Source organism: Globicephala melas, chromosome 2, assembly GCF_963455315.2.
Source record: "Globicephala melas chromosome 2, mGloMel1.2, whole genome shotgun sequence".
Lineage (NCBI taxonomy): Eukaryota > Metazoa > Chordata > Mammalia > Artiodactyla > Delphinidae > Globicephala > Globicephala melas.
Genome location: NC_083315.2, coordinates 164,416,996 through 164,430,663, shown reverse-complemented (window position 1 = coordinate 164,430,663; position 13,668 = coordinate 164,416,996).

Sequence of the window (13,668 nt, the reverse complement as noted above, 5' to 3'; positions counted from 1 at the left end):
TATTGGTAAAAATTTATAGTGTATGTTATAGATCTGAGTGTGGGTTAAAAACATATCACTACACTCAGCTAATTTGTAGAATGTCTTGCTATTTGAGTTGACTTGGTTATTTCAGAGGGCTGCAGGGTTAATCAGGTCAAACTGTAGTCATAGTTCTTTTTTAGCATATCCCAGAATCTTAGAGTTTAGGAGCCTTGGAGCTCACCCAGGGCAATTTCCTGCCGGAAACCAGGTTCCTTCCTGGTGATGTCACTGACAGGCGCTTATGCAGCCTCTTCCTGAAAACTTTTTGGGGAAGGAGGAGTGTGCTGCTACCTCACTGCTTTGATATGTCCCTTTTGTTCAAGAATTTCCTAAAACTTGGAACTAGTCATGTGTTACATTAGAAGATGCAAGCATTCAAAATTTTGTATTGAACACCATCCTTATTTAAAGGGCCTAGGCTTGTATTATTTTCTGGGGTTTGTTTTATGTTTTCAAGATGGTCTTCCCCATTGATTGGGTTGTTTTTTCCATTTTCTTAATAATTTGACAATATTTTCTTTCCTTTTTATTTGTATCTTCTTCCACTTAGCATTTATGGTAGCAAGGAGGGGAAGGATGTCTATTTTTTCAGTGGGCTGAAATCATAGCTTCTGTTTTTGTCTTACCATGGCAACTGGATTGATGACCATCTCTTATTTAAAGGTCCTTCAAAACTAGAAGCCATTCCTTTCAGGGCAATGCCTGATAAGTGATGTCAGGAACTCTGGGGAAGGGGAAGCTGAGAGGACCCCAGAGTAGAGTGTCCAAATGTCCCGAAACTGTCCTGAAACTGTATTTCCTTCTAAGGAGCATGCTTCCAAGAGACAGGAGAGACACGGCAGAGACATGGCATTCTAGTGTAGTGCCAGCTGCCAGGTTAAGACAGCCTTGAAACAATGTGTCCATTTTGCTTTAGCAGGTCAGGTTTAGGGACGTATGTAGCTTTGATATTTAAATCCACCCTTTGTTCCCTCTTTGGGAAATGAGAGTACCTTGGTGTTGCTAACTGGCCCAGATGTGCATCAACAAAGTAAATCACTTTAATTGCATCTTTTCATTTGGTTTTCACTTCTCTGTTTCTCTCTCTCCCTCAGTCTCTCTCCCCCATGGCATTCCTTCTGCTTTCTCCCACCTTTTTAAAGGAAGCTGTGCTTGTTCTTGCTGGAATCCAGGTCACCATGTCACCATATTAAATGAACCAGCCTTAGACTCTAAACCCTGTAGCAGGGATTATCTGTGGGTAGCCACCAAATTAACTATTTTAGACAGTTTTAAACAGCTATTTGCTGTCCAGTCACATCAGCTGTCTAGCAGTCCAAGGTGGCCTTTCAGGCAGAAGAATCACCAACCAGAGTGGATACGTTTCTAAAATAAAAGACCTGTAGTTAGTGATCCCCTGTGAAAAGCTTCTCTTTTCAGACATACGGGTGGGTGCATGTTCCTCTCTGGCCAAAAGTTTGTTTCCAATCTCAGAAGGGCTGTTTCTGAAGGTGTCTTTGCAACCCTTTTGTTGCTGGCTCTGTTAGTTGCCTGATAAGCAGTAGCTAATTCATCATTCCCTAAATACCAGAGGAGCAGCGGTTTTATTCAGACTCCCAGGCAGCCTATGCAGGTCCCCTCAGCTAGGATCAAGTACTCATTTGTCATCAAAGGAGGAAACTATTCTATTTGCAGACATTTGATTGTATTTTTCTTCTGTCGATCTTTGTCATGTTCTGCCTGCCTTAATGAGGTTCTTTACCTTCATATCTGTCTCTCTCTCACCTTACTCCCAATTTTCCAATATGGAAAATTCCTTTTTATTTGAGAAAGAAGCAAAAAATCCTTTTAAGTGAAGTCTATAGATAGAATTTGCTTTGCAAATAGATGATTTCTTCTTCTTTCGGTTGTAAACCTCAATTTGGATGGCGATTAGAACGGGTTTTTTTAACTCTTTGAAAAAGCCCTTCTGGGGCAAACCGCTGACAGAGTCACTGAACTGGCATGCAATTACAATTTTGTTTGCATGACTTTTTTTCTAAGTCGCTCTAGAAGAATGTTAAGACATTTTGACAGTGCAAAAGATAAAATTATTCTCACATCAAGGATCAGTTTTACTTTATATCTGCCTTTATGCCATCTTCCATTGTTTTTATTAGTATTAATCTAGTATTAATTCTCCCCAAAGGGAGTGGCTTGATGCCTCCCACATTAAGTAGGTAGAAGCTTTTCTTTAGCTGCTTTCCTGAATCCCATATTTATAATACTTCAGGGTAGGATTTTTTTTTTTTTTTTGAAATTGATTAAGTTTAGTTGTGCTAGAGTCTTCAAGTATTAATTTCTAATGAACTTTTCTGGGATTATTAGAAGAGCTAAATGTTACATGTTTCTTTTGTTGCTATAAATATACACTGTCATTTGAAAGTTATTTGAATGCTTTATTACAGTGATAATTGGTATTGCCATTGATTAAAGGTAAATATATGGAGTTAAAAATTTGTATACGATATACTATTTATTGAGAATTTTCAGAATCCCATAGCTGCTTGTCTCTAAAATTTATAAGAGGAATGTGTTTTTTTCCCTTCCTGGTCTCAAATTTAGTTTTCCCTTTGTTCAGGAAGGTTTGAATGAGTTGTATCACTGGAAAACACACATGTATCAAAAGGTAGATATATTGTAGAAATATGAGGTTTTCTTGCCTTGGAAATCTGACCAGACAGTTTTTATGTATGGGTTTTATTTTTAACAAAGCAGTAAGGGCTTACTTTCTACCAACTGCTGGTGTGTAAAGATGTATTTGTTCTAGCTTTAAGAAAAAAATAAACCTGTCAGTGTACAAACACCTGATATCTGATTTGGATTTGGGGGGAGGTGGTTTGGGGCAGAGAGAGCTGTTTATAGTATGTTGTTTTTTGGAATTAAGTAAGATTATTAAAGTAACACAACAGTAGATATCAGTAATTTTATGTCTTAGAGGAATGACTCAAATTAACTTGCTTGTGCTAAAATTGCATGTAGGTAACTGCAGTTTTCTGTTGTTCTCTTAGCTGCACTTGTCTGCTCTGCTTTGCACTGCCTTGGAAGTAGAGGAAGCTTCCCTTGCACCGAGTTGTCTAAAGGTCTGGTGCTCTAGTTGCCCATTCATTGCTCTTCTCGAAAGAACCCCTATCAGAACCTGAAACTGGCCCCTGATAGGTCATGAGGGAGGGGATGCCTGGGGCTTCGTTACCACAGCTCTTGGCAGCCGGTTCCCCATCTCCTTGGCCACCTCCCACCCAATCTTCTGCGACTCTCTCCCCTGCTCCCTTGGGCACCGATCCCTTACTTTTATCCCCTGAAACTCACCCACCTTCTACCCCTCAAGGCCAACTTTTCTCAGTCTTCCAAAGAAATAGTTCCTTAACTGGATTATTTTTGGAGACAGCAGCAGTTGATGGAATGAGCAGAGGCTTAGATGCTGTGTCAGCTAGCATAACAAATAACCCCAAAACCCAGTGGCATCAAACAGCCACCATTTATTATTATTTCCCAGTTCCTGTGGGTCAGGAATTCAGGAGCAGCTTAGCTGCATGGTTCTGACTCAGACCAGAGTTTCTCATGCAGTCAGGATGAAGATGGTGCCTGGGTTGCCATCATCTGAACCCTTGACTGGGGCTGGCTGATCTCTCCCAGGATGGTTCACCCAGGCTCTCAAAAGGGTTGCTTGAGTGTCCTTACAATATGACAACTGGCTTCTCCTAAGCTAAGTACCTATGAGAAAGCAAGGAGGGAGCGACAGTTCCTTTGCTGTTCTAGTCTCAGATGTCACAGACGTTACATTCTCTAGAAGCCAGCAACCAAGTACAGCCACTCTTAAGGGGATGAGAGTTAGGCTCCCCTTTTGAAGGGAGGAGTATTAAAGAATCTGTGGACATATTTTAAAATCGCCACACATGTAAATCCTTATTCCCGCATTTTACTAGGTGGTATTGGATGAGTTACACTCCCAAGCCTTAGTTTCTTCATCTCTACAATGAGTATAACACTATCTCCTCAAAGGGAAGTCATATGGATTCAGACCAAGCCTGAGGCCCAGCAGGTGTTCAATGAATGGTAGTTATTGTTATCTGGGCTTGGGAAGAAGACCAAGGTTGGACTCTGCTGACTGCCCAGGTGAAGATGGACCCCCAGCATGGTGGTGTTTGGGAAAGACACTCGCCAGACAGTCCCACAGTACGGGGGGCTTCTCCCAGCTAGGTCAGTGAAGGAGCCAAGCTGGCTTCTTGTAAAAGTGCCAGTTTCTGAGCTGGAAGCCACCACTTTGCTTTTCTCCTACTTCTCACCCTGCAACAGACAGAACAATGGCTGTGTCCTAATCTCAGAATATGGTGCCTTATGCCACAAAAGGAAACTTCCTGGTCTTTATTTTCTTTTTGAATTTTATTTTATTTTTTAATACAGCAGGTTCTTATTAGTTATCTGTTTTATACATGTTAGTGTATCTATCTCAATCCCAATCTCCGAATTCATCTCACCCCCCCACCACTTTCCCCCCTTGGTGTCCAGACGTGTGTTCTCTACATCTGTGTCTCTATTTCTGCCCTGCAAACCGATTCATCTGTACCATTTTTCTAGATTCCACATATATGCGTTAATATACGATATTTGTTTTTTTTTCTGACTTACTTCACTCTGTATGACAGACTCTAGATCCATCCACGTCTCTACAAATGACCCAATTTTGTACCTTTTTATGGCAGAGTAATATTCCATTGTATATATTAACCACATTTCTTTATCCATTCATCTGTCGATGGGCACTTAGGTTGCTTCCATGACCTGGCTATTGTAAATAGTGCTGCAATGAACATTGGGGTGCATGTGTCTTTTTGAGTTATGGATTTCTCTGGGTATATGCCCAGTAGTGGGATTGCTGGGTCATATGGTAATTCAATTTTTAGTTTTTTAAGTAACCTCCATACTGTTCTCCATAGTGGCTGTATCAATTTACATTCCCACCAACAGTGCAAGAGGGTTCCCTTCTCTCCACACCCTCTCCAGCATTTGTTGTTTGTAGATTTTCTGATGATGGACATTCTGACCAGTGTGAGGTGATAACCTCATTGTAGTTTTGAGTTGCATTTCTCTAATAATTAGTGATGTTGAGCAGCTTTTCATGTGCCTCTTGGCCATCTGTATGTCTTCTTTGGGAAATGTCCATTTAGGTCTTCTGCCCATTTTTTGATTGGGTTGTTTGTTTTTTTAATATTGACCTGCATGAGCTGTTTATATATTTTGGAGATTAATCCTTTGTCCGTTGATTCATTTGCAAATATTTTCTCCCATTCTGAGGGTTGTCTTTTCATCTTGTTTATAGTTTCCTTTGATGTGCAAAAGGTTTTAAGTTTCATTAGGTCCCATTTGTTTATTTTTATCTCCATTACTCTAGGAGGTGGGTCAAAAAAGATCTTGCTGTGATTTATGTCAAAGAGTGTTCTTCCTATGTTTTCCTCTAAGAGTTTTATAGCATCCAGTCTTACGTTTAGGTCTTTAATCCATTTGGAGTTTATTAGTTGACCATAGGTGCGTGGGTTTATCTCTGGGCTTTCTATCCTGTTCCATTGATCTGTATTTCTGTTTTTGTGCCAGTACCATACTGTCTTGATTACTGTAGCTCTGTAGTATAGTCTGAAGTCCAGGAGACTGATTCCTCCAGCTCCATTTTTTTTCTCAATATTGCTTTGGCTATTCAGGGTCTTTTGTGTCTCCATACAAATTTTACAATTTTTTGTTCTAGTTCTGTAAAAAATGCCGTTGGTAATTTGGTAGGGATTGCACCAAATCTGCAGATTGCTTCGGGTAGTATAGTCATTTTCACAATGTTGCTTCTTTCAATCCAAGAACATGGTATATCTCTCCATCTGTTTGTGTCATCTTTGATTTCTTCCATCAGTGTCTTAGAGTTTTCTGAGTACAGGTCTTTTACCTCCTTAGGTAGGTTTATTCCTAGGTATTTTATTCTTTTTGTTGCAATGGTGAATGGGATTGTTTCCTTAATTTCTCTTTCTGATCTTTCATTGTTAGTGTATAGGAAAGCAAGAGATTTCTGTGCATTAATTTTGTATCCTGAAACTTTACCAGATTCATTGATTAGCTCTAGTAGTTTTCTGGTGGCATCTTTAGTATTCTCTATGTATAGTATCATGTCATCTGCATACAGTGACAGTTTTACTTCTTCTTTTCCAATTTGTATTCCTTTTATTTCTTTTTATTCTCTGATTGCATGGCTAGGACTTCCAACACTATGTTGAGTACTAGTGGCAAGAGTGGACATCCTTGTCTTGTTCCTGATCTTAGAGGAAATGCTTTCAGTTTTTCACTATTGAGAATGATGTTTGCTGTGGGTTTGTCGTACATGGCCTTTATTATGTTGAGGTAGGTTCCCTCTTTGCCCATTTTCTGGAGAGTTTTTATCATAAATGGGTGTTGATTTGAAAAGCTTTTTCTGCATCTATTGAGTTGATCATATGGTTTTTATTATTCAATTTGTTAATATGGTGTATCACACTGATTGATTTGCGTATATTCAAGAATCCTTGCATCCCTGGGATAAGTCCCACTTGATCATGGTATATGATCCTTTTAATGTATTGTTGGATTCTGTTTGCTAGTATTTTGTTGAGGATTTCTGCATCTATATTCATCAGTGATACTGGCCTGTAATTTTCTCTTTTAGTAGTATCTTTGTCTGGTTTTGGTATCAGGGTGATGGTGGCCTCATAGAATGAGTTTGGGAGTGCTCCTTCCTCTGCAATTTTTTGGAAGAGTTTGAGAAGGATGGGTGTTAGCTCTTCTCTAAATGTTTGATAGAATTCACCTGTGAAGCCATCTGATCCTGGACTTTTGTTTGTTGGGAGACTTTTTTTTTTTTTTTGCGGTACGCAGGCCTCTCACTGTTGTGGCCTCTCCCGTTGCGGAGCACAGGCTCTGGACGCGCAGGGTCAGCGGCCATGGCTTATGGGCCCAGCCGCTCCGTGGCATGTGGGATCTTCCCAGACCGGGGCACGAACCTGTGTCCCCTGCATCAGCAGGTGGACTCTCAACCACTGCGCCACCAGGGAAGCCCTGTTGGGAGATTTTTAATCACAGTTTCAACTTCATTACTTGTGATTGGTCTATTCATAGTTTCTATTTCTTCCTGGTTCAGTCTTGGAAGTTTATACCTTTCTAAGAATTTGTCCATTTCTTCCAGGTTGTGCATTTTATTGGCATAGAGTTTCTTATAGTAGTCTCTTATGATGCTTTGTATTTCTGCAGTGTCTGTTGTAACTTCTCCTTTTTCATTTCTGATTTTATTGATTTGAGTCTTCTCCCTCTTTTTCTTGATGAGCCTGGCTAAAGGTTTATCACTTTTGTTTATGTTCTCAAAGAACCAGATTTTAGTTTTATTGATCTTTGCTACTGTTTTCTTTGTTTCTATTTCATTTCATTTCATCTGCTCTGATCTTTATGATTTCTTTCCTTCTACTAACTTTGGGTTTTGTTTGTTCTTCTTTCTCTAGTTCTTCTAGGTGTAAGTTTAGATTGTTTATTTGAGGTTTTTCTTGCTTCTTGAGGTAGGATTGTATTGCTATAAACTTCCTTCTTAGAACTGCTTTTGCTGCATCCCATAGGTGTTGGATCATAGTGTATTTGTTGTCATTTGTCTCTAAGTATTTTTCTATTTCCTCTTTGATTTCTTCAGTGATCTCCTGGTTAGTTAGTAACGTATTGTTTGATCTCGATGTGTTCGTGTTTTTTATGTATTTTTCCCTGTAATTTACTTCTAATTTCATAGCGTTGTGGTCAGAAAATATGCTTGTTATGATTTCAATATTCTTAAATTTACTGAGGCTTGATTTGTGACCCAAGATGTGATCTATTCTGGAGAATATTCTGTTTGTCCTTGAGAAGAAAGTGTAAATCTGCTGTTTTTGGATGGAATGTCCTATAAATATCAATTAAATCTATCTGGTCTATTGTGTCATTTAAAGTTTGTGTTTCCTTATTTATTTTCATTTTGGGTGATCTATCCATTGGTGTAACTGAGGTGTTAAAGTCCCCCACTATTATTGTGTTACTGCCGATTTCCTGTTTTAGAGCTGTTAGCAGTTGCCTTATGTATTGAGGTACTCCTATGTTGGGTGCATATATATTTATAATTGTTATATCTTCTTCTTGGATTGATCCCTTGATCATTATGTAGTGTCCTTCTTGTCTCTTGTAACATTATTTATTTTAAAGTCTATTTTATCTGATATGAATATTACTACTCCAGCTTTCTTTGGATTTCCATTTGCATGGAATATCTTTTTTCATCCCCTCACTTTCAGTCTGTATATGTCCCTAGGTCTGAAGTGGGTGTCTTGTAGACAGCATATATATGGGTCTTGTTTTTGTATCCATTCAGCAAGCCTGTGTCCTTTGGTTGGAGCATTTAATCCATTCACATTTAAGGTAATTATCAATATGTATCTTCCTATTATCATTTTCTTAATTGTTTTGTGTTTGTTTTCATAGGTCCTTTTCTTCTCTGGTGTTTCCTGCTTAGAGAAGTTCCTTTAGCATTTGTTGTAGAGCTGGTTTGGTGGTGCTGAATTCTCTTAGCTTTTGCTTGTCTGTAAAGCTTTTGATTTCTCCATCGAATCTGAATGAGATCCTTGCCAGGTAGAGTAATCTTGGTTGTAGGTTCTTCATCACTTTAAATATATCTTGCCACTCCCTTCTGGCTTGTAGAATTTCTGCTGAGAAATCAGCTGTTAACCTTATGGGAGTTCCCTTGTATGTTATTTGTTGTTTTTCCCTTGTTGCTTTCAATAATTTTTCTTTGTCTTTAATTTTTGTCAATTTGATTATTACATGTCTTGGCATATTTCTCCTTGGGTTTATCATGCCTAGGACTCTGCGCTTCCTGGACTTGGGTGGCTATTTCCTTTCCCGTGTTAGGGAAGTTTTCGACTATAATCTCTTCAAATATTTTCTCAGGTCCTTTCTCTCTCTCTTCTCCTTCTGGGACCCCTATAATGTGAATGTTGGTGTGTTTAATGTTGTCCCAGAGGTCTCTTAGGCTGTCTTCATTTCTTTTCATTCTCTTTTGTTTATTCTGTTCCACAGCAGTGAACTCCACCATTCTGTCTTCCAGGTCACTTATCCATTCTTCTGCTTCAGTTATTCTGCTATTGATTCTTTCTAGTGTATTTCTCATTCAGTTACTGTATTGTTCATCTCTGTTTGTTCTTTAATTCTTCTAGGTCTTTGTTAAACATTTCTTGCATCTCCTCGATCTTTGCCTCCATTCTTTTTCCGAGGTCCTGGATCATCTTCACTATCATTATTCTGAATTCTTCTTCTGGAAGGTTGCCTATCTCTGCTTCATTTAGTTGTTTTTCTGGGGTTTTATCTTGTTCCTTCATCTGGTACATAGTTCTCTGCCTTTTCATTTTGTCTATCTTTCTGTGAATGTGGTTTTTGTTCCACAGCCTGTAGGATTGTAGTTCTTCTTGTTTCTGCTGTCTGCCCTCTGTTGGATAAGGCTATCTAAGAGGCTTGTGCAAGCCTCCTGATGGAAGGGACTGGTGGTGGGTAGAGCTGGGTGTTGCTCTGGTGAGCAGAGCTCAGTAAAACTTTCATCTGCTTGTCTGCTGTTGGGTGGGGCTAACCTCCCCACTGTTGGTTATTTGGCCTGAGGCGACCCAGCACTGGAGGCTACAGGCTTTTTGGTGGGGCTAATGGCGGACTCTTGGAGGGCTCATGCCAAGGAGTACTCCCCAGAACTTCTGCTTCCAGTGTCCTTGTCCCCACGATGAGCCACAGCTACCCCCCGCCTCTGCAGGAGATCCTCCAACACTAGCAGGTAGGTCTGGTTCAGTCTCCTATGGGGGTCACTGCTCCTTCCCCCTGGGTCCTGATGCACACACAACTTGTATGTGCCCTCCAAGAGTTCAGTCTCTGTTTCCCCCAGTCACGTCAAAGTCCTGCAATCAAATCCCGCCGGGCTTCAAAGTCTGATTCTCTGGGAATTCCCCCTCCCGTTGCCGGACCCCCCAGGTTGGGAAGCCTGATGTGGGACTCAGAACCTTCACTCCAGTGTGTGGATTTCTGTGGTATAATTGTTCTCCAGTTTGTGAGTCACCCACCCAGCAGTTATGAGATTTGATTTTATTGTGATTGCACCCCTCCTACCATCTCATAGAGGCCTCTCCTTTGTCTTTGGATCTGGGGTATCTTTTTTGGTGAGTCCCAGTGTCTTCCTGTCGATGATTGTTCAGCAGTTAGTTGTGATTCCAGTGCTCTCGCAAGAGGGAGTGAGCACATGTCCTTCTAGTCCTCCACCTTGAACCAATCTCAACTTCCTGGTCTTGAGATGGAGATTAACCTGGATTATCAGGTGGGCCCGATGTAACACAAGGTTCCTTATAAGAGATGCAGGAGGTCAGAGAGCAAAGAAGATGCTATACTGCAGGCTCTGAAGATGGAGAAAGGGCCCACAAGCCTCAGGATAGAGGTGGTATCTAGAATGGCAAGGAAATGGATTCTCCCAAGAGCCTCCAAGAAGTGCTGACCCTGCTGACACTTTGACTTAGACCAGTGAGACTGATTTTGGACTTTGGACCTCCAGCTCAGCATGATGGAAACTCCACTCCAGAATGGTGAAGTCAAGAACACAGGGCTCCCTCTCCCCCAGCTCCGGGACGGAGGGCTGTCTTCCCAGGAGAGGCAAGATGTCAGCATTTCTAAACCTGCCCCAGCTTCCTGTTGTCAAGGCCAAATTCTGGGGGGACATGCAGATGGGAGCTGGGGCCTCATTCCTCTGCCTGGCCCACACTTGTGGGATGGGGCTCCACCCCTGGCATGGTGCATCGAGAGCACTGGGGCCTGGTTGCCTTGCCCGACTCCTGCGGCAGAGTTCCATGCTGAGAGAGCCTAGGAGACCTGAGGCTACTGCCCACCCACAGCCCCACCAAACACTCAGCTCGAAAGCAGGGGCAGCACTTAGAGGGAAGCACACAACTGTCCCCAGCCCCAGATAGAAACTAGATTCGTGGTTGCCTAGGACCAGGGGGTTTAGGGGCATAAGGGAGTGAAAGCTAAAGGGTACTGGGCTTCTTTATGAGGCAATGACAGTGTTCTATAACTGGCTATGGTGATGGTTGTCCATATCTGTGAATATACTGAAAACCTCTGAATTGTATGCCTTCAATGGGTGAATTGTATAGTGTGTGAATTATATCTCGATAAATCTGTTTTTGAAAAGAACCAATAAAAATTAAACTTGTGTTGTTTTAAGCCACTACGCCCATGATAGCTATTACAGCAACAGTAGGAAACATACACCCCATGCCCACTTCTAGCCACCATGGGTTTGGCCGTGACCCAACTGCTTGGTCTCCCTGCTGAGCACACACTCTCCCAGCACTTGCTTTCTTCCTCCTTGGTGGTGCATAGCATCTGGGTGGGGTGGGGATGTATTTTTTACTTACCTTGGGTGAGACAAGCTTTACTTTACACCAATGAACACAACACATAGGAGACTCCTTTTAAAAACCAGGGACAGAACAGTGCAGAGCTCCCAGAAACGAGCAAAGCTCCTCCCCCTTCCCACCAACCTCCAGGAGTGGCCCTGCTTGGGATCAATGCCCCTGAGGGCTTTTCTCAAGACATTTTGCTCTTGAGCTCAACAAGCTAAAACCAAAATTTGCCAGTGAAATAAATGTGTCCTCAACTTAGAAGCTTGGGTCCTTATTAGGCCCAAGAGTAAAGCTTCATTTGTTGGTGGTTGCCTTTTGGGTTCCCTGCAGCTGGGCTGTGTCCAGTACAGTGTTTGTTTATGTTTTACATCAAGTTGAAAACTGCAGGACATTTTTATCTAAGCCTTTGTTTTAAACTGGATGCTTAAAAAATAAAAAAGAGCAATAGAAATTTAATTTGCTGAGAAGGAAGGCTGCTCGTCAGTGTTCCCGACTCTGTGGCACAGCTCTTTCTGTACTCTTAATCCTTTTTTATTTCTTGGAAATAAATTATAGCCCATCCTCCTGCCCTGGATCCCTTGTTCTCTATTCCTATCCCCTTCTCCTCCCTTTCTCTGGGCCCTGAAACCTCTTGACCAAATGGAAGAAGTTTCCTTTCGCCACAGAGAATTACCAGAGAGCAGAGAGCGGTGGAGTCTTCCACGGCAGGAGGGGTAATATAAACAGGTTTCTATTATACGGGATAATGTAAACAGGATTGCGTGGTGAGGGCTGTTTTTAGCACACTTCCCTCTTTGATCAATTCTCAAAGCCAGCCACACTCTCAAAACTGGACTTGTGCTTGGCATTCTGTGGGGTTTTTTTTTTCCCTTTAACTCTGGTCAGCTCTGCTGTGTGTGCTGTGTGTTCAGTCTGAGGAAGACATGATTCTGAAATCTCAGAGCAAGCCCCCGGGATTAATAGCTAACCTAGGCATGTGTTTGACTATTTATAAGACAAAGAAGAAGTAATCCCCAGGTGATGCCAAAGGCAGGACTAAGCCTCCAGGCAGAGGTGTGGGGTGAAGGGGATAACCTTGGGCCACCTGATGACCCAGATGGTGGCTCTGGCTTGCTGCTGCCCGTCTGCAGGCTTACTTTCCAGAAGGTTCAGCTGCAAATGATGCTGCGCCACATGCATGGACTGAGTCAAGAATCTCATGTTTGTAAGATAATAATATATGCAAAGCATCCGTGGATGTTTCTAGAAAATATTCTAGTTTATTCTATCAGACTTTCATAGTCGCAGGTGATACAGCTCAGCAAAAGCAGTCGTCAGTTCTTCCAGACCGTACCTTGTGGTAGTTTGAGGCTGCAGCTGGTGCTGAAGTGGAACTCACAGGAAACCCGATGAAGGCCACGCTGGGTCCCTCCACTGAACAATGTGGTGTGACCACGAGTGGCTAAAAGACAACCAAATAAACGGATAGACCAGCCTGGCAAGAAAACAGAGTCAGCCTGCAGTGGAAGGTCTGGGGAAGACCTATGCCTCAAAATCCTACCTTCTCAGCAAGTTTGGTACAACCCTTCGGTACTGCCTGTGTTTCCACCACTGGAGGATCCAACCCACCTGGGCCTCAGTTTCCTCACCTGCAAAATAGGTATAACGTTATTGTTATCCTTTCATCACAGAAGACTGGGACATGCTCTGCAGTAATTTTTTATGCTGCAATATCTATATAAAATGTCTGATACATTTGGGGTGCTCAAAAATTTTAGTAGTTATTGATTAATCACAAATATTGAGGGAGGGTCTAAGGTCAGTAATGTACCACGCAGCTTAAAGAGGGCACCTACAGTAGGAAGAGCCAGCACGACCTAAAGAAGTTGGGCATGGTGGCCCTGCAGGAGGTCTGGGCACAGGGGAAGGCCGTGGGCCTGGGCATTACTTCATAATTTGGGCCTGACAACACCCCTCAACTTGACAGTGTGGCTATCATTAGGATGAGAAGGGGGCTCAGTGGGCTGAAGTCAAAATTCGAACTCCACACACTGGCCTGCCCACGTTGATCTTGCAGCTGGGGACGCATTTTGGATGCAGAAAGATGCCGTGATAGGGATAATAATTGTCAGCAATCTCCTAGGCCCAGAGCGACTCTGCAGTGTCTTACCAGATCAGACACAGAAGCTATGTTTCA